General features: G+C 39.5%; 1 long non-coding RNA gene across 2 annotated transcripts in view; it reads right to left on the bottom strand.

Moving 5' to 3' along the window:
* LOC122919125 overlaps positions 1-22,422 on the bottom strand; it is an 84,364-nt gene that overhangs the window by 26,563 nt on the left and 35,379 nt on the right. For both annotated transcript variants that reach the window (XR_006386747.1, XR_006386748.1), the window contains exon 2: positions 8,536-8,576. This is a non-coding gene — a long non-coding RNA (uncharacterized LOC122919125). The remainder of the gene's footprint in view (positions 1-8,535; positions 8,577-22,422) is intronic.

Consider the following 22,422-nt stretch of genomic DNA (forward strand, 5'->3'; position numbering starts at 1 on the left):
TTTATTCTGGAGAATGTTCCATGTGTACCTGAAGATGATGTATATTCTGCTGTTTTAGGTTGGAATGTTCTGAATATGTCTGTTAAGTCCATCTGGTCCAGTGTGTCATTCAAAGCCATTGTTTCCTTGTCAATTTTCTGTTTATGTGATCCATTGATATAAGTAGGGTATTAATGTCTCCTACTATTATTGTATTATTATTGTTGGCTTCCTTTATGTTTGTTATCAACCATTTTATATATTTGGGTGGTCCCACGTTGGGTGCATAAATATTTAGAATTGTTTGATCTTCTTGCTGTATTGTCCCCCCTTTATTATTAAATAGACTTCTTTGCTCTTGTTGCAGTCTTTGCTTTAAAGTTAATTTGTCTGATTGCTACTTTATTGCTTCTTTTGCTTTAAAGTTAATTTGCCTGATTGCTACTTTATTGCTACACTTACTTTAAAGTTAATTTGTCTGATTGCTACTCTGGCTGTCTTTTGACAGCCATTTGCATGATAGATGTTTCTTCATCCCCTCACTTTCAATCAGCAGGTGTCTTTAAGTCTAGAATGAGTCTCTTGTAGACAGCATATAGATGGATCTTTTTTTTTTTTAATCCATTCTGTCACACTGTGGCTTTTGATTGGAACATTTAGTCCATTTACCTTCAAAATAATTACTGATAGATATGTATTTATTGCCACTTTATTACTTGTTTCATGGTTGTTTCTGAAGATTTTCTCTGATCCTTTCTTGTCTTTCTCTCTTTCATGGTTTGTTGATATTCTTTAGTGATATATTTGCATTTCTTTCTCTTTATTCTTGCATGTTTATTACTGGTTTTTGCTTTGTGATTGCCGTTAGGTTTGTATATAATCTCTTCTGCATATAGCAGTCTATATTGATTGTTGTTTAAATTTGAACCCATTTCTTTTCTCCTCAAGTCCCCATGTTTTAGGCATTTTTAAATATTTCATATCCTTTTTTTGGGTTAGATTCTTGACTGATTTTGTGTTTCCTACTTTTATACTGTGATTTTTGGTCTTTCCATTCCCCTCAAAGAATCCCCTTTAACATTTCTTCCAGGGCTGGTTTGGTGGTCACAGACTCCTTTAGTTTTTGTTTGTCAGGGAAACTCTTTATCTCTCCTATTTTGAATGTTAGCTTTGCTGGATAGAGTATTCTTAGTTACAGATTTTTCCCATTCAGTACTTTGAATATATCATACCACTCTCTTCAGGCTTGCAAAGTTTCCGTTGAAAAATCTGCTAGCCTTATGAGTTTTTCCTTTTAAGTTACTGACGTCATTTGTCTTGCTGCTTTTAAGGTTTTTCTTTGTCACCATATTTTGCAAATTTAATTATAATATGTTTTGGTACAGGTCTGCTTTTGTATTTTGGTGGGAGTTTTCTGTGTCTCCTAGATCTGGATATCTGTTTCATTCCCCAGATTAGGGAACTTTTCTGCTATTATTTCTTCAAATATTTTCTCTGCCACCTATATTCTCTCTCTTCTTCTGAACTTCTATATTATGAATGTTATTGTGTTTGATGGAGTCATTGAGTTCCCTAAATCTATTCTCATTTTGTGTAATCCCCTTTTTTCTTTTTTGTTCAGCTTGATCACTTTCCACTGCTGGATCTTCTTGGTCATTAATTCACTCCTCTACTTCTTCTACCCTCATTTATTCATTCCATCAAGTGTGTTTCTTATTTCCTTTATTTAGCCTTTTATCTATGCTATGTTATTCCTTATCTCTGTGTTAAGGGTCTCACTCATGTCTTCCACTCTTTTCTCAAGTCCAGGGAGTATCCTTATGATCATTCCTTTAAATTCTCTATCATTCATGTTACTTTTATCTATTTCACTTAGACCTCTGGCTATGGCCTCGTCCTGTTTTTCATTTGGGACAAATTGCTCTGTCTCCTCATTTTGACTGCCTCTCTGTGTTTGTTTCTCTATGCTAAGAAAGTTGGCTATGTCTTCTGCTTTTGAATGTAGTGACTTTATGAAGACAAGGTCCTGTAGTGCCCTATAGTGTGGTGTCCCCTGTTCACCAGAACCTTGCACTTCAGGAGAGTAAACTAGGTGTGTTGCTTGTGTCCTGCTGTTGTGTCTGAGGCACTTTTCCTTTTAGTACAGTCTTCTGCACTGACTCTTAGCCTGTCGTGGGCTGTGCTTGCTCTCTGTCTGGTTAATCCACCCAGGCAGGGCAGCTCTGAGGGGGCATGCGCTCCAGAAACTCAGGAGTAGAACAGCAGTGTTAGCAAAATTTGCATTGAGCCACTAGCTTATGCCAGATCCCCTGAAGCACAGCTGTGGCTGGGCATATTGCAGAGGCTGGGAGCTGTGCACCTGGTGTTTAGATGCCATGCACGATGGTGGCTGGGAGCATGTGGCTGGACTCTGCACTGCAGCTGGGAAGGGCTTGCATGCAGCTTTAACAAAATTTGCCTTGAAACCTGGGCTGAGACTGTAAATGTCTGTGCAGCCCCACTTCCCACAGGTGGTTCTGTGTTTATGCAGGGGGGGTAGGAGAAGAAAACAGAGACTGCCTACTCCCTCATTTTCAAAGAGGTCTCCCCCAGTCTGAACAGATTTGTCTCCCATCTGCTGTCCCCACACATGCAAACTGCCATTTTTACATTGTCTCTCTGCAGGCTGCTGTCTCTTTAATGGCAGAGACCTAACTCTAACTCACCCTCCAGGCTCAACCAGTGCTGAGTCAGCTGACCTTTAAAGCTCTAGGCCCAAGTCCCACTGGTTTTACAAACTCAGGGAATTTAGCCCTTCTGGGTTTTAAAACCAAATGTTATGGGGATTTGTCTTCTTCTTGTGAGCTCCCTAGTAGGAGGGCCCATTTCTCTGCCCTCTCTTCCCACGCATCTTCCTCCCTCCTGTGGGCAGCCTCCCTCAGCATTTCTGACTTTCCTAACCCTCTAGCTGCAGCTTCTTCTCTATATTCAGTTGTGGAATTTGTTCTGCCAGTCTTTGGGTTGCCCTCTGGTTTATTGACTTGCATGTGGATAATATCCAGTTGAAAATGTGGGACAGGATGAGCTCAGGGTCCTCCTACTCTGCCCTCTTCCCAAGCTCAAAAAACATTGATTATAATGTGTCCTAACTATATTGTCATTAATCTGGTGACTTAATATTTCAGTGGGACAGGCAAGACATCTAAAACCTAAAATATCAAACACTTAAGAGGATTATGACTTAGGTACTATTCAGAACCCTAGGATAAAAACAAAAACAAAATCCTTTAATTTCCCTTCTGAATGTTCCTGAATTCATTCTTTGTCTTTGGTGGGAAATGGTGCTGCATACAAATAACTCTGGTTGACTCTTAGTGGTGCTTTGAGACTCTTATCCATTTCCTTGGATTTTTTGAGGTGTGCAGGCCTGCAGTCGTGTTGTGAATTGTATTAGGAAGAGAGAAGAGCTAGAGATGGAGACAGAGAGTGGAGAGAGATGAAGAGAGGGAGATAGAAGGGAGGGAGGGGGGGACTGCAGAGTGTAGGATGATGGAAGGAAAGTAGAGAAGGAATTGAAATCATTGTCTGGAATCAGAATGTACAGTTTTCCCAGTATATAGCATGATTCCACTTTGGCCAGGTAGTCACCATGCCCTTCTTCTTGTGAGCTCCTTCTCCTTGTGAGCAATTACATATGCTGTAATTTCTGTTTTAAAGCATAAAAAGAAATGAAGGCTTTAATAGCACTGTGAGGCTGTGAGATAGGAAACGAGAAATAAGATGCTCCTGCTGCTGTTGGGGCCTCAAATTGTTCCTGAAATGTAATTGTGACATCTCCTGAGGACATGGTGTGCTACAGAATAATGCAGGTGCTGGTATTTCAGTTGGTAAAGCTCCCGCCTCTGCCTTAGACTCTTTCTCCTGCCACCCAGGCTCTAGACAGTGATGACTAAATATTGCTCTGCCTGGTCATTTGTCTGGAAAACAAACAAACAAACAAACAAACAAAAACAGCTTTAGAACTGTATCTGCTTTATGGTTCAGTAATTGTCTAGCCATCAAGAGATCTACTAAGGAAAAAAATTACTTAGCAAAATCAAATTTCAAGTCAGCATCATTCACCATAAAGAAAACCACAAATTCAGCAAAAGGAAAAGCAAAACTGAAATTCACTATCAAAGCTAAATATTGTACCTTAGGCCAATTGTAACCTCTAATTCATTAGAAGTTTAATAATCTCCTTTATGTCTCATTAAATCTGAAGTTAAGTGGTTAGCAAAAGATCTTGTCTTGTTAGATTTTTCTTTCCTTACAGATTAAATTCTTGTAAATAGAGGTGAGTTACTGGTTTAAATGTTTTCCACAGCTGGATTCAGAAAACCACTGTTTTATTAGTCCTCGACTGGAAAAAGTAAGTTCTTGTGAGGAGGAGGAGGAAACCAGCCTCACAGTGGGTGGGGTGGCGAGAGCAGGAGGGATGAGCGGTGAGGAGGATGTGGCTCAGATAGGAGCAACCAGATTGCCTAAACCCCAAAACAGAGGCGTGGGTAGGAAGAACCCAGCCAGACTTCGAATTTCCCCAATGGTTCCACCTAATAACTCCATTTTGCCTTAGGAAGATACAAACTTTCAGAAACAAATATTTATTGAGCACTTCCAGTGTGTAAAATAGAGAGACAGAAGCAATAAAAATAAGGAGAAAATATGTACAAAATGAGAGTGACCACTTAGAAGGCCATGTTTGTGAAAGAAATGGGGCTAAAGCCACTCTTTTTTATTTCTATTGAATGTAACTTTATTAAGTTAATTAGTTTTAATTAACAGTTAAATTATATATATATATGTATGTATTTTTAAACAAGCCATTAATTTGAACTAGCCTTTATGTGATATCATTTAATATATCACAAAGTACAGTTATTATGAAAAATGGTTCTGGATTTAGCTTCAAATTAATCCCCTTACTAAAGCCATAGCCAGGTGCTGCTAAGAAAATCACATCTGTCATGGCCCTCTTTGGGTCCTCTATTCTTTGTATCCAGCTGGTACCATGACATTTGCTGATCTGTATTATTCCCTGTCACATGATATCTTGAGTGGCTCCTTTTTAACATTAAACATTTGGGGGAATCATGTAATACTTGATTGAATTATTTGTTGACAGAAGAAATATATATTTATATTTATATAAAGTCATTGTGAAATCAGAATGCTTTCCTTGATCACAATAATAACATACATTTAAAAGTAGTAGAAAAAAAAAGAAAGTAGTAGAGAATATATGGGTGAGACATATTATTGACTTGGCGTAATGACAGATTGGGGAGCATGCAGATCCACAGACCACTTTACAGTAGTGTCAGGCTGCAGGGGTGAACACTACAAGGTTTTGAGGTAGAGAGTGCATTAGTTGGGTGCCTAGGGAAGGTTTCATTGGTGAGGCTGCATTTGAACATTGTGCTGCCACTTCTTACTGTTTCTAAACTTGGTGCCATGAGAATGTAGCTGAAGATGTCATATTGTCAGATTGCTGAGCAGGACATAGAAGCTGTCACTTCTTTATAGTGGCGCTTGGGAAAAAGATGACTATTCTACTGGCCAAATGTGACTTTAGCTGGCGTTAGAATTTGAGTGACTAGAGGAGTTTCTCCCTCTGGAACTCTGGTGTGCTTATACTAATCTTTTTCTAAGCAGAATTTGCACCCATTATTGGCTTCCTATTCTTTAAAGCAGGACCTCCTGCCCCCATCATATTCATAATTAGCCTGCGAGAAAGGTCTAGTAAAAAGAACCCAAAATAAAATGTATTGCTTAAGATGTGATGGAGCTCTTTCCCTGAGGCTGAGAGTAATAGATTCCTTGGGGTCATTGTCTAGCTCATGCTGAGGACCTTCCAGCGTCACTGGACATTCCATGTGACACTCTCCCCTGCTACAAGCTGGTCGGTACAAGGTGCGTGTGTGACACCAAAAAAATTGTTTTAGTTTTTTTACCTGGAAATTTAAAATTTGGATCTGGGATAGATACAGAGCTGAGTCACATTGATGAAGGCTTTCTAAAGAGGAGGCCATGGACTTTAACTCATCCTTCAACTTCATGGGCTACTCCAATATCTTCACAATAACTACCTACCTTTTTAAATTTTCTTGAGCTAAGCAGAAGTGGGTTCTGTTATTTGCAACCCAAAGAACTTTAGTTATATAAGTGTATGGGGTCAGGAAACTGAATTATCTTGTGTTGGGTTCTATGTTAAACCCATTGAAAAGTTTAAGGATTCTTAAAATTGAAAGTTGCCACCCATATGTGCATTATGAAATCGTGGGATTTAGACTAACCCAGTGGGAAGCTGAATAAATAATAATTTATGACGAATCTTGTGTTTTTTAGAGGCGGATGGGGAATAACTCTTTTTCCTTTTGCCACTCTCACTACATGAAACTTTCCCATGTGCAGAAAGTTCTTTTCACTGACCCCATGGAAAGCTCATCTCATGATTTGGCTTCATTAGACCTCACCAAGTTTGTCTGGCTTAATATTACTTTTAAAGGAGCAGTGCTTTCTATTTCCTTCCCTAACCCATCAGGAGTGTTTTTAAAAGGAATGAATTTAAAAAGTGCCTTATTTCAAGCACTAATATTTATGTTAGTAAATGTAAAAAATAGAAGTGTTATTTTTTTAAAAGGAATATACATTCACATATTATAATTATACCAATAAGGTAAAAATAAAAACAAATATTTATGTTAGGGATTTAAAAGGAAATAGAATAAAGTTCTAGTACCTATTTGAGGCAGTAGAGGAATTACAGATGCTCCCTTCCCCATCATTTTCTCCAATTTCCCAGATTTTCCAGAATGTGGTATCATGCTGTCTATAATAATTTTTGAAAACATAGGAACATAGGGAGAATAAACAAATAAACCTAACCCATTCTGCGATTAAAAAATTAAGGAAGAGATGGAGGAAAAAAGGGAGGAAGGGAGGCAAGAAAGGGGTGGGGGAAGAGGGAAGGAAGGAAGGAAAGAAGGAAGGAGTCAAATTAGATATTTTCAAGTATTGTCCCATTGTCAGAAAAAAAAAAAAAACCTGGTAAAACAGTCTTGAGAAACTTTAAATCCTGACCTCTGTTCTTGAAACACTGGAAGATTTTTGTGTTTTTTAATTTATGTATGACTGAATCATATTTGTATCAACATTTGAAAAATGGAATAGAAACTAATGCACCTTTTTCTTCAGTGTAACTGTTTTCAAAGCTTGATCCCCCCTAGGGATGAAGCAGCCTCTGGCTGCTACAGATTTTAAATTTCAAGGTTATTGGACAGAGTGGTCTACTTTATTTATTTGCTTAAAATAAGTTATATGAACCACAAAGATACATAAGAGTAACCCCTTCTAGATTCAAAAAATTGGTATTAATAAGGAACCTTTTAAAAAGTATCGTTGACATACAATATTATATTAGTTTAAGCACAGTTTATAACATAGTAATTCAAGTTTTTACGCTATGCTATCCTTACCACAAGTGTAGCTACCATCTGTCACCATATGATGCTATTACAATACCACTGACTATATTCTGTGTGTTGTACCTGTCATCCCTGGGACTTATTTATTTCATGATTGGAAGCCCATATCTCCTTCTCCCCTTCACCCATTTTGCCCATTCCCCAACCCCTCCAGCAACCCTCAATTTGTTGAAAACAGCAGCTGAAAGCTTATCATTAGAATCCACATATTTCCTCCTTAATGATCAGTTCCAGGATGGGAAAATAATATCCAAATAATGTAGCTCTTACGTATAAAATAGGGAAGAGTTGAAGACCAATAATGAAGGTTAAAATGGAATGCACACGATAACCTGTTGCACTATCTGGAGAGAAGAAATGCATAACAGTAGGAAACTATAAAAGCACTGTCCTGGGAGGTGAATCTCTGGTATGTAATCTGGGTGAGCATAAATTGTTCTAATTCCATTCATTACCATTCTTTTAAGAGCACTCCAAATCAGTACATCCTCCCTGTGGATGAATCACATGGGCAGAATGGTTGTAAAATACTTCTTTGGCTAATATGGATGATGACAAGAGAAGGGTGTAGTACCATTAGGTCCCCAATATCCACAGAATAGAACAAATATTTAATAATTACTATGATCAGTGGAGTACCATGTGTCTCCATTCTGGTCAGAGCTCGTATTTTTGTTTTTGTTAAAGTTTGCATCATAGCAAGAGTATTTATAGAACACCTATAAAGCTCTTTCAGCAACTGGAAAAAATATTCTGAATTAAGCATGGGGCTAGTGTAATCAAGATCACAATTTTGATCTCCACATAGGCCAATTAAATAAAACAGTCTAGTTCACATTTATAAACAGAACCCCCAACTGAGATTGGCTTGTTAAGCAATGTGCATCACTAGACATAAGATGACTGGGCTCCAGAATGTTTATGTCATGTTTACCTGTCACAATTACTGGCAAAAGCAACACAAAGACCTTGGCCATAAGGCCAAGGACATCACATTATTAACAATATATTGAGAAAGTGCTATACCTAGGTTCAAGCCCAGGCCACTTACCATCCATATGACTGTGGGCTCTTGAACAATCGTTGTTCCATCTGGAAAATAGAAAAAAAGAGTAATAGCTTTCTTCTTTTTATTACAAGGGTATTGTGGAGAATAAATGAAACAATGAATAAGGAAGTGTTTATACAAGTAGAAGATACTATTAATATTCATAGCCTAAATGCTCAGAGATTTTTTAAGAGTTGCTGTTACATGTTTGGTTTGTTTTCCCCTGGGATAACTTTAAAAAATGTGGCCTGCATTTCTGTTATGATGGCATTAGACCTCTGCTTCATGAAAGTCAGGGACAAACTTTCATAAATCCTTCTTCTTTATTGGAACAGAAACCCCATATGTCTTCAGTGGCACATTATCACCAACAAATACTCAGCAATGATGAATGATCGTGAGGCAAAGTTGATGGCCACTGCATAATTATCCTTCCACATAAATTACATTAAAAACAACATTGTGTAACACCTGCAAGACAAGGCTGGCTTTTAGGGAAGTTATTTGTAGTTAAGAGGGTGGAAAGTAAAAGAGATGGGCTTGGCATACACACTGCCTCCTGATGAGCTATAAAACAACAAGGAAAAGTAGGGGTGAGCATTGCTTTGCTTTCTGTCTTACACCCACCCTTCATCCTGCACAGCTGAGATGTAAATATTAAAACCACAAACACACAGAAGCTCTTAATAGTCCTTCTTCCACTGAAGTAGGCTTTAGTTTGAAGTCATGCAAGATCTCAGAAATTATCTTTTTAAAAAATTAGTGCAGAGAAAGGCATTTTGGTGACCTGTGGGGAAGGTGGGAGGGAGCAACGTGTATCTTCTTGTATATCCATACCTTAAACTTTGATGCTATTGAGTGAATTCCTCAACAATTTAAATACTGAGAGGGAAATACCATGTTTAGCGAGAAATAAAGGATACAACACATTTTGACCAATGACTGATAATAGAAAAGGAGAAAAATCTCAGTGGACTGGGAAAGGTAAAGTTCAAAATCAGGCTAGGTTAAGGCTAAGCCACAAAGACTAGCCTCAAAGCACTTAAGTCTTTACAGAGCCTCAGGGTACCAGGTTGGAGTATCAGCATCCAGGTCACAAGAAAAGTGCTGCCTTGTGTTCTGATCAGGTCTGAGATATGTCAGGAAGAGGGAAAGCAGATAAGGAAGGCCAATCTCACTCCTGTGAGGTTTCATGCCAAATAGATCTTTCTCAGGCTTTTAAAGAGAAAATGTTCTAGTGTCTTGAGATACAATGTGGAGTTCCTGCACAACTGCCAGTGTGAGGAAACGAATGGGATTCTTGTTGAGGAAGGCACTGCACCTCCTTTGGGGAAGGCTGCAGTTTTGATCCATTTCTCATGTGAGAGAGAAGGAGACCCCTGCCTACTTCCCCGCCCCCCCCCCGATACTGTGCTCATCAAATCATCTGGTAGAGCCTGGGGAAAGATAAAGTGGGTATGAAAAATATTGATATAGGGGCACCTGGGTGGCTCAGTCAGTTAACGTCTGCCTTCGGCTCAGGTCATGATCTTGGGATCCTGGGATTGAGCTCCACATCCAGCTCTCTGCTCAGCAGTGAGTCTGCTTCTCCCTCTCCCTCTGCCTCTGTGATCTCTCTCTCTCTCTCTCAAATAAATAAATAAAATATTTTTTAAAATATTGATATAGGTGCTTACATAAGGATATACATTTATGGAATCCATGAGAATGCCTGTTAACATCTAATGTCCATCAATAATGAAGAAAATATTGCATATGCTTGCTTTGGCATTTTCTGTTCTCAGTTTTTTTGTCTTAGCGAATTAATGGTTGATATTTTTACAGAGGTTTATTAGGCTATCTCACAATGACAGTTATGCTTGTGGTTATTTCCCAGAGCCTGGACTGATAGCTAAGTCACTAAAAAAAATCATAAAGCTCTTTTAAAATTATTTTTCAGGTAGCTCCACTAATAAGCATGATTTAATACCTTGTTTTTTATGACTTTTAGCTATATATATATATAATATTATATTATATATATTATTATATTATATATATATAAATGAAAATAGTATAATTTTATATGAAAGTAGTATTGGGGTTTTTTCTAGAATGAGGTTAGGAACTGGATATTATTTGATGGTATTTAGCTAGAGGATGCCTCTTCCCATGTGGTTCTCAAGGGAATCATTCACAAAGAGAATAACATTAAATAAGAAATGGCATATTTTCTTTTTAAAAAACTTTTTGAATCTGATCTAAGCATGATACCACCACCTACTCTCCTCAAACATGAAAGAGGTTTGGCAGTGTAGTACAAAGGATTCAGGTACTTCAGAGACTAATAAAAGAAATAGTTTATTAGTTAAAGTCCCCAAGGCCATGGTCCCAGAGAGTAAGAGAATATTAAAACAAGCCTCAAGATAGACTTGTGTAATTCTTTCTAGCTTCTTCCTATGTATGCTGTATATAGGTAGGGGTGGAAATATACATATAATAAATTGTATAGTAAATGGCTATGATAGAGGGGTAAAAACCTAGACTCTAGGATCATATGCTTTTGATCCCAACCAAAGTAGCATTCCTTGTTATGAGATGTCCATGCTCCTAAAACGAAATGGCTACTGGCTTCTAAGATAAGCCATGGTGGCTTAATTGATCTTCCTACATGGACTTCACTGAATGTCTAAAAGTAACCTTAACAGTAACATGTCCAAAACTGGGGTCTCCATAGTCAACCCCCATTTTATTTATTTATTTATTTATTCATTCATTCATTTAATTATTTTTATTTTTTAAAGATATACATTTATTTATTTGTCAGTGATACAGTGAGAGAGAGAGAGAGTGCATAAGCAGGGAGAGGAGCAGGCAGAGGGAGAAGCAGGCTCCCCGTTGAGCAAGGAGCCTGATACGATCCCTGGCCCAAGGATCATGACCAGAACCGAAGGCAGATGCTTAACTGACTAAGCCACGCAGGTATCCCTATTTATTTTTTTTTAAGATTTATTTTTTAAAGAGAGAGCTGGGGGAGGGGCTGAGGGAGAAGGAAAGGCAGATAATCTCAAGGAGACTCCATGCTAAGCATGGAGCCAGACCTGGGTCTTGATCTCACAAACCTTAAATCATGACTTGAGTGGAAACCAAGAGTCAAAGGCGTAATGGACTGAGCCACCTAAGTGCCCCTCCAGCCTCTATTTTAAACCCCCATATCCCCAAGTCTTTCTTGTATGGGTTCATAGTACCCAATTGCTTAGGCTAAAAAATCTGATTCACCCTAAATTCCTCCTTTTTTCTACTCCCATTCACAATATCTGGTCTTTCAAGAAGGCCTCTTGATTTTACTGCCAGCATCTCCTGAATCCATACCCTTCTCACTGTTCTTATGCTACTACAGTAGTCTAGGCCTCTACAGTTTCTGCCGGGATTACTGGGACAGTGTTTTAACTTTGACCCTGCCTCCATTCTTGCTTTACTGCAGTCATTCCCAGCTCCAAAACAAGAGTCAGGGTTTAAAATGTAAATCGATTCATATTCTTTCCTGTGGAAAATCTTCTTTGGGATTCCCACTGCATTTAGAATAAAATCTCAACCTCCTAACCAGCCTGCCATTATGGTCCTCATGGTTCTTCATAGTGGCTGTCTGCTTCTTGCACCTATTTTTGACCACTCCCCACCCTGCCCTGTCTGCTTGGCTTTGCTCTATCTGATCTTTGTGTAGCTGATTCCTTTTTCTTAGGCTAAATTGACACCTCCTTAAAGAGGCCTTTCCTGACACCTTAAACTAAATAAGCTACCTCCACCTCAGGCCCATTACTCCATTCTATTTTATTCTTAGCATCTTGAATCCAAGATGATCTCATTTGTTGAGATGTACTTATTATTACCTCCTGCTGCAATGGAAGTTCTAAGTCTAGTCATTGCCACATCCCCAGGGACTAAAATGGTGTCTGGCTTGCTCATTAAAGCAAGCATTATTTATTGAGGTTTTCAGTAAATAATGATTTAATAAATGAGTAATTTTGAAAAGTCATCCCTCCAAAGTCAATGTTGCCCAATCAGTATTCTACAGTAGGACCAGTGGATTTGGCATCTCTGTCTTTTGGGAAGAATCAAGAAGGAAGGTGAGAGAGATGTGGGAATATGGATGAATGTTATCCTCTCACTTTAGAAAAAGCAGTTAAAAAGCAAGTATTGACTTCCTGCTGTGTGTTAAGTAGCATGTGTTGGGTACTGTTACTGACATGTGAGTTACTGAGCATATTCTGTAGTGGGATGTGTGGGTGAGCAACACAAATCAACAAAAGGAGAATTATAAGCTAATAAATACAATAGGAATTAAGAGGGAAAGATAAGTGTGAAATGCAATAGTTAGCTTAAGCTCAATGGAAAAAAGAGGATTGTTCTTTGACACATGGAAGCAGAGAATCTGAAAAGGCAGAGAAGAGAAGTTCATTGGGTCACAAATGAAGGAAAAGAGGAGGAAACAAATACTGGTTTGGGCCAGACTTTGCCATTAGAAAGCCAGGAAGAGACTGGATTTGATTCTGCTCAAAGTATGCATATTTAGAATCAAGTATTTATAGAGTCCAAGAGAATTCAGACTGGACCTATAGAAACAAATAAGTGGGATGGAAGGTGATTTGTTAGAGCATTCCTTTCCTCTCTCAGGCTCTCGTGATATTTTTCTTGGGAACTGAATTTCATTCATTAAGCAAGTATTTATTACCTGCTTCCTCCGTACCAGGCACTGTGCTTGTCACTGGGGTTCAACAGTAAACAAGAGATCATGGTTCTTGTTCCCAGGAGCTTATTATAATCTCTCCAAGGAGATAAAGAGTATGTATAATAATTTGAGCATAATTTAGCAATTGTGCATTCAGGTAAATTCTTTTATACTAATAATGTGGGAAGAGAGAGAGAAAGAGGATGGTTTGGAGAGGAAAGTATGCTATTAATAGGTCATTTGCAAGGCTGTTTGTACCAGTATATTAGAAAGGACAGCAACATGGCTGCCCCTTTTGGTAGTTTGTGATAAAACATGGAACAGCAGGGGCCCCAGGTGGATTAATAGGTTAAATATCTGACTCTTGGTTTCAGCTCAGGTCATGATCTCAGGGTGGTGAGATGGAGCCCTGTGTCAGGTTCTGTGCTCCGTGCTGAGTCAGCTTGAGATTCTTTTTTTTTTTTTTAAAGATTTTATTTATTCATTTGACAGAGATCATAGGTAGGCAGAGAGGCAGCCAGAGAGAGAGGAAGGGAAGCAGGCTCCCTGCTGAGCAGAGACCCTGATGTGGGGCTCGATCCCAGGACCCTGGGATCATGACCTGAGCTGAAGGCAGAGGCTTTAACCCACTGAGCCACCCAGGTGCCCCAGCTTGAGATTCTTAACCCCTCACTCTTCCTCCCCTTCTCCTCCTCCTCCTCAGCTCCACCCCCACTAGCTTGCACGCTTGCTCGTGCGCTCTCTCTCTCTCTCTCTCTACAATAAATAAATAAAATTAAATAAATAAGTAAATAAAATCTTTTTTAAAAACCCTGTAAAACTGCAGCTGTGAAAGCACAATAACGGTGGTCCCAGGTGAAGTCTTTTCTCTCTCTTTTCCTCTTTCATTTTTTCCCACCCACCTTCAGACATTGCTGTCAATTTAATCAAGGGTTGTAAAACGTACAGAAACTAGGAACAATGCATGATAAACATATGCCTAATAACAACACATGCTTTTGGGAAGAAACTGGTGAACATGATTGTAATCATGTTGGAGGGCAGATGTCAGGTGGGAGCTCTTCATTCACCATATGGAGACGTAGGAGGGACTATTCACTAATTTTCATTGTTAGAATAATAGAGCTCTTCCCGCAGGAACACCCATAGCCTCCTCCAAGACATTGCCAGTCATGGGCAATTACTAAATGATCAATGATCTGATTCTGACAGAAAGGAATTTCTTAAAGAATTGTGGAATATCTCAGCTTTAATTTAGTCCTCTATCTTGCATTTTGGACTAGAATTTGATTCTGCAAAGGGAGTGATTTAAACATTCATTGGTTATGTAGATTCATGTTTCATTCTGGAGTATTACTCTAGAATCTTCATGATGGAACTTGAAGATCTATTTTCATAATATACATAGTATATTTAAAAATGTAAGTCCTAAAATGTAAAACTTACTCTAAACAAAGTCAAACTTTGGCCATGACTGGGTAATTACCAATTATCAGAAGTCTATTGCACAGTTTTATTCTTCCTGTGTTAGTCTGCTAGGGCTGTCATAACAAAATACCACAAACTGGATGGTTTGAACAACAGAAATGTATTTCTCATGGTTCTGGAGGCTAGAATTCCAAGATCAAGGTGTTGGCAGATTTGCTTTTTTCTGAGGCTTCTCTCTTAGCAAATGGTTGTCTTCTCCCCATGAGGACATGGTCTCCTCTGTGCATGCATCCTGGTGCCTCATTCTTTGTGTGTCCAAATTTCCTCTTTTCACAAGAGCATCACGCAGATTGGATCAGCTCATTTCAATTAGTGTTCACTTTAAAGACTCTGTCTTCCAATACAGTCACATTCTGAGGTACTGGAGGTTAAAGCTTTGACATTTGAATTTTGAGGGGACACAATTCAGTCCACAGCACTTCCCAATCTTAATATACAGTTTTGTCCTGGGAAGCAATGAGTGGGATTCAGAGAATTAGTAGAGTACTTTCTTTGGGGCAGTGGGTGGCATCTCACTTATGCTCTCAGAGCTGTCATGAAAGGAAAGAGTGCTAATAGGAACTTTTAAAGTTCTGCATTTCCTTTCTGTTATGTCCTGAGATTCTACAGAAAGAAGAGGCCTGAGTTCTAATTTTGTTCTGACCTAGAGAGATAAAGATGGTATGCTGCAAGATTTCATTCAAGGAGAAGGACATTACTTGTGGTTGGTGATTGACAGCTTTGTGTGAGAGGTGATATTCCAGCAGGGACTTGGAGAATGGGCAGCCATTAGATGTGAAGATTTCAGTGTGTAAGAGGCAAGACAAAGGCCTTGTCTTATGGGAAAGTGTATGTGTGGGGATGTTATTCCTTGCAAATCTTGCAAATACATGAGACATTTTATGTAAGTTATTACACAGAATCCCCCCCCAGAACCCCTGTGAGCTAAGCTACCAAGAATTCTCAATCCTTTTCCAATGACGAGGAAACAAAAGCTCAGAGAGGTTGAATAGCTGATAAATAAGAAAGGTAGGATTGAACACATATGCCTGACTGTAGAGTTCTTCCCACTGAGAGGGAATTTTCTATTGTTGCTGTGACAAATTAGCACAAACTTTATTTTAAACAACCACAATTTATTATCTCACAGTTTTTTAGGTCAGAAATCTGGGTATGCTTGATGGATTTTTCAGCTCTGGGTTTCACAAGGCCAAAGTCAAGGAGCTGGCTGGCCTGGGCCCTGATCTTCCCCTCTGGGTAAGAATCTGCTTTCAGCCTCATTCGGGTCATTGATAGAATTTGGCTCCATGTATCTATATGATTGAGGTCCCTGTTTCTTGGCTGACTATTGTCAGCTGAAGGTCAGTTCCAGCTTCTAGGGGCTGCTCACATTCCCTGTTCATGGTCCTTTTTATTGGGCAAAGCTGGCAGTGAAGGGCTGAGTCCTTGTTATACTACCTGTCTCTCTCCCCTCCCTTTCCACTTACCTCTCTTACCTCTAGTTGGAGAAAGTTCTCTGTTTTTAAGGCTCATGTAATAAGTTTGGGGCTACCAGATAATCTATGATAATCTCCTTACCTAAAGTTCCTACCTCAAATCACATCTGCAAAGTCCCATTTACCATGGAAAGTAATATATTGACAGGCTCTAGAGGCTGGGGCATGGACATGGTTGGGGGGCTGTTCTGCCTACATAGCACTGTTGGAAAGGAGGACATCGCTAGAGATTGGAATTCCAAAGGCTGGGCTGAGGCGCATAGACTTTCTTTTGGAAGTAATGAAGCCCTATTGGAACTGTTCAGTAGCTGGACAGCCAAGGGAGAGGACGGGGTAGAGGAGAGGGGCGTAGCTTATTAAGAAATTTGTTCTGAAGAGGTTAATCTAACAGCAGTGGGTAAAATGGGTTGGACTGGTAGGATTAGAGACTGGGAGATGAGTTTGGAGTCTTTCAAACTATTCCGGATGAGAGTAACAAGGAATTGATGTGGGGCCTCTTAAGTCAATTTGCCAAAAATCTAGTTCTCTCAAAGTCAATTAACCTGTCAGTTTGTCTTGACATTTAATATTTTCTCTTTCTTGAAGAATGGCAGAGTAGATAACCCTGACTGACCCCCCTGTGAAAATAGCCAGGAAAGAAGGGAAAAAATTTATAAAAAATTAAACTGGCAAGAAGGTAGACCAAGGCAGGTACCTGGATGGGTTAAGTGGACCACTGAAGTTAGCTTTCATGTGAAGAGCATTTGCAAACCTGCAGGAGCCTCCTGAGGCATGGAAGAAAGAACACAACTCAGAACCCTCTAAAGGCAGGGGTTCCATAAAGAGATAATTCTATCATTTGCGCAAAACTAAGATCCTGAAGGACCACTGCCTTTGTTTAAGAGGGTACTAGAAATAAACCTGCCCTGTCTCACCTTACTCCCAGGCCCTAGGGGAATGCAGAGGAAACTTTCTCATTCTTTGCTGAGGAGTGAAGAAAATCCAGAAACAGAACCAAAAATATAGGGACACTTAATACATGAAAGAGACGGCTTTGCAGATCACTAGGGGGAAGAATAGACTTTTCAATAAATAGTCTTAGGACAGTTGGATATTCATGTTCAAAAAATATTATTGGACCCCTATCTAACATCGGTCACGCAAATCAAATTCCAGGTGGATGAAAGACTTAAATACGAAAGGCAAAAGTAAAATTTTAGGAAACTGTGTTAGTCATCTTTAAGACTTTGGGGTAAGGAATAATTTCTTAAATAGAACACAAAGAGTAAAACTAAAAGGGTAAGAGTGATAAATCTGACCAAATTAAAATTTAAAATTTATGTTCATCCAAAGACACCTGAGGGACAAAAGACAAACTAAAAACTGGGAGGTATTTGTAACCCATTATACTGACAAAAGAATAGTATTCTGAATTTATAAAGAATTCCTATGAATCAAAATGAAAAAAGTAAATGGCCAAAAAAATCAACAGGCAAAAGACATTTCAGAGAAGAGAAAACCTCAATAGCCTATACACAAATGAAAAAATGTATAACTTGAGTTTTCAAAGCAATCCATCTTAAAAGTACAATGAGAGTTTATTAAAAAAAAAAAAAACCTATGCATCATATTAATAGCAGCTCTATTTGTAATAACACCAAACTGAAAACAACCCCCGATCTCCTAAAATGGGTAAATGGTTAAATAAACCATGGTACATCCATATTATGGACTACTACTCAGCCATAAAATGGACAAACTATTGATACATGCAGTAACCTGGGTGGATGTCAACAGAATTATGCTGAGCAAAAAATAGCAAATCCCAAAAGACTGTATACTGTGTGATCCCACTTATATAACATTCTTGAAATGAAAAACAATGATAGAAATCGATAACTCCAGGGCGCCTGGGTGGCTCAGTGGGTTGAGCCGCTGCCTTTGGCTCGGGTCGTGATCTCAGGGTCCTGGGATTGAGTCCCGCATCGGGCTCTCTGCTCAGTGGGGAGCCTGCTTCCTCCAATCTCTCTCTGCCTGCCTCCCTGCCTACTTGTGATCTCTCTCTATCAAATAAATAAATAAAATCTTAAAAAAAAAAAAAAAAAGAAATCGATAACTCCAGCTGTCAGGAGTTAGGGATGGGAGTGGGAATGGTAAAGGAATAGGTGGGAGGTGGGAGGTAGGTGGGTATGGTTAAATAGGGCAGCATGGGACCCTTGTGATGATGGAAATGTTCTTTACTTTTTCTGTGGTAGTGGATATACAAACTTACATATGTGAAAAAATTGTACAGGACTAAATACACACTCACACGAATGAGAACAAGTAAAATTGGGGAAATCTGAATAGGATCAAGGAATTGTATCTGTCTGTGTCCTGGTTGTAATAGTGTACTGAAGTTTTTCAGAATGTTGCCTTGGGAAGCCCGAATGGAGAGCTCAAGCAATTTCTCTATACTGCTTCTAACAACTGCATGTGAATCTACAATTATCTCAAAATTAAAAGTCTAATTAAAAATAATACAATGAAATGCATTTCATACCCATCACACTGACAAAAATTAAAATATTTGGCAGTAAGTGTGGGCAAGGAAACAACGACTTTCCTCCCCAGCTGATGGGAACACAAATGTGTTTAACACCTTTGGAAAACCATTTGCATATTTAACAACAGTGCCGATAGTCTACTAAACTTGGCACTCTGACGGAGAAAGTCCGCTCTAGGTAACGGACCAATGACATTTTTGTGAGGCTTGGTGCAGGATGAAAGTGAAGAGCCCCTTTTTCAGAAATTGAGAATTCAAGATGGAGATGGTAGAGCTTTAAACCAAGTGCAGGGTCCTCCTGTGCCCAGAGCCCTGTATGACTGCCCAGGTTTTATACCATAAGCTGTCCCTGCCTAGGTATACACCTTAGAGAATCTCTTGGATCATGAACCCCAAGACATACACAGAGCAGCACTGTTGTTAATAACAAATGACTGGAACAGCCCAAATGTAGATGAATAAATTTGGTATGATACACTGAGAGACTAAACAGCAGGGGAAATGAATGACTTTCAGTTACTGATGATGAGTTTAGGACATGCTACCTCCAAATATGGCATCTTGACATATTGAATATCCTAATATTCAATTTTAAGATGAATGTTTTAGGCTGAAGGAGTTTGAGGAAATAGTAGAAGCAGGAAGGTCACTCTGTCCTCCTCCTGCCTCCCCTTTCTTCCCTTAAACAGGTTTTAAAACCCCAGAGGTACCCTGCCTACCTTTACCTGGAGAAAAGTCACATCTTATCTCTGAAGACAGAAGTTTGCTAAGAAGAATCCAAAAATAAAAGCGTTATTAAGATTCCCCCAGTTTACTACTCTGACTTCATATTCATCAACCTGTCTTATTCCTCCGTGACTACACACTCTTCATCAAACCAAGTCTGAAAATACACAAGTCTGTTCCTTTGGGTCTCCATCTTCTTATGAAGCCTCCCATGTCACATAAAACTTATATTAAATAAATCTATGCATTTCTCCTGTCAATCTGTCTTTGTCAACGTAATCTTCAGATGTAGGTAGGGACTCTAAGAGGGTAAGGAGAACCTTTTCTTCCTCAATACTTACCGCTACATGGAAACATTTGAACAAAATGGTGACCCAAAAAAAGTTCCCCAAAGAATACATACAACTCTGTATCTATATAAAGTTTTAAAAAACTACAAAACTGAACTATGTATTATTAATCAAACATATGTGGTAAAAACTATTAAGAAAAACAAAGGAATGATGAATGCAGAACCACAACCCTTGTTCCTTGGGGGAGCAAGGGAGGTAGGACTGGGGAAGGATGACTGGGTGGGTCATCAGAGTTAGGGGAGTGTCCTTTTTAATAAATAGACCCAGGGGCAAGAATGGCAAGAAAGGGGAACCCTCTTACACTGTTGGTAGGAGTATAAACTGGTGCAGTCATTCTGGAAAACAGTATGTAGGTTCCTCAAAAAGTTAAAATAGAGCAACCCTACAACCCAGCAATTCCACTACTGGGTATTTATCCCAAAGATACAAACAGTGATATGAAGGGGTACATGCATCCCAATGTTTATAGCAGCAATGTCCACAATAAACAAACTATGGAAAGATCCCAAGTGTCCATCATCTCATGAATGTATAAAGGGGCTGTATACACACACACACAAACGCACGCGTGCAGAAGGGAATATTACTCAGCCATCAAAAAAATGAAATCTTGCCATTTGCAATGACGGGGTAGAGATAGAATATTATGCTAAGCAAAGTAAATCAGCCAGAGAAAGATAAATGCCATATTATTTCACTCACCTGTGGAATTTAAGAAACAAAACAGATGAACATAGTGGGGAAAAAGAGAGAGAGCCAAACCGTAAAAGAGACTCTTAACCACAGAAAACAAACAGAAGGTGGAGGGGAGGTGGGTGGGGGAAAGGGTTAATTGGGTGATAGGCATTAAGGAGGGCACTTGATGTAATGAGCACTGGATGTTGTATGCAACTGACAAATCACTAAATTCTACCCCTGAAACAAATAAAAAAAATAAGGCTGTGGGTATGTGGGTTTTGTTGAGTCACTATTTTCCATACATTACACATATTTTATAAGTATTAATTTTTATTTATTAAATTGTTTGTATGATTATCTATATAAATATATAAATAATTTATTTATTATTTAAGAAATAGAAACTAATTTAAGCAAGTCAGCACATTTTATAAGGAGAGAATAGATAGTTCATTTATGGTAGGAAGTTTCCAGACCTTTCTGCATTTTTACAATTTTTAGATGCATTTTCTATTTTTATTATGTAAAGGGAATTGCTAATTTACATGTACTTACTGCTCAGATGTGCAAAGAAAATACAGTTCTTTCTTTTTTTTTTTTTAAGATTTTATTTATCCATTTGACAGAAAGAGAGATTACAAGTAGGCAGAAAGGCAGAGGGAGGTAAGCAGGCTCCCTGCTGAACAGAGAGCCCAATGAGGGGCTTGATCCTAGGACCCTGAGACCATGACCTGAGCCAAAGGCAGAGGATTAACCCACTGAGCCACCCAGGCAACCCAGTTCTTTATTTTCCATAATCTAATTTTCCTCCTCAATCCTCACACTGCTGTGTGGTGATAGGCAGGGAAAGCAGGGGCCACAGTCAGCCCTTTTAATCGGTCCCTCTGTGTCTGTAGGTTTCAGTGGTCTTTTTTAGGTGACTCACTCTCTTGGGAATTGTTCAGCCCTTCAGATGTCTTCTTTCTTCTTCTTATCCTCCCTGGATATATAGGGACCAGGGGTGTGACATGGTGGCAAATGGGAAAGGGTTTCTAGTGTAGACCCTCTTGTTGTCCTCTGGAGCCTTGCTGGTATCCATGGGGGGCCACTGGCCTTGCCTGCTCCAGGGCCTTCTGCCAGTGCCCATGAGGCATAGGGAGGAACTTCTGGTTTCCTCTTGGCTTCATCAGGTCCGGGCAGTCCTGCTGATTCTGCGAGCACTAGTGGCTGCTCTGAGTCTCAGCTGCATTTCCAGTAAGCCATCCGAATCCTCTTCAGCAGGGTCATCTTTCCCCTCCATGCCTCCCAGCTCAGGCCCACTACTCTCAATTAAGTAGCCTTTCTCTCCATCCTGGGGTATGAAAGAACTTTACCTCATGTCACACAGGAGCTGAGGGCAGCTCATGGGTGGTGACTCAGGCTCTCCTCATCAAACGAGGTGGTCCTGCTCCTTTCATTCAGGTGTAGCTGTGTATGTTGTCTGGGACCACTCTGCACTGCTTTTGTTTTAGCTTTCCCCTCTCTTTGTGTGATACTGCTCCCCTTCAGGGAATCATCTGGAAGGGAGCAGTATCACACATTTGTCTGACCCTTGTTTCCCCAATCCCTGCTTCCTCCTTTATGCAGTCTATTGGGGAAGAAGGGGTGGGCCTGGCATTTCCTCTTGTAGTGACTTCTACTCCACCCCCTTTTCCTTCTACCTCCTTCCCTGGCCAGGGAGAGAAACTGCCTCAGAGAAAGGGAAGATGCAGAAGTTTTAACTTCCTAACACTAATTTTTGAGCTTTTAAGGATTTTTAAGCTGATTTGTCCATGGACACTTCTGCCTTAGTTTCTAGTAAACAAGCCCATTTTAAGCCACTAATAGGAAAGGAAGGTCCGGGATGCCTGGGTGGCTCAGTCATTAAACAGTCTGCCTTCAGCTCAGGTCGTAGTCCTGGGTTCCTGGGACCAAGCCCTG

This window comes from Neovison vison, chromosome 11 (genome assembly GCF_020171115.1).
Source record: "Neovison vison isolate M4711 chromosome 11, ASM_NN_V1, whole genome shotgun sequence".
Lineage (NCBI taxonomy): Eukaryota > Metazoa > Chordata > Mammalia > Carnivora > Mustelidae > Neogale > Neogale vison.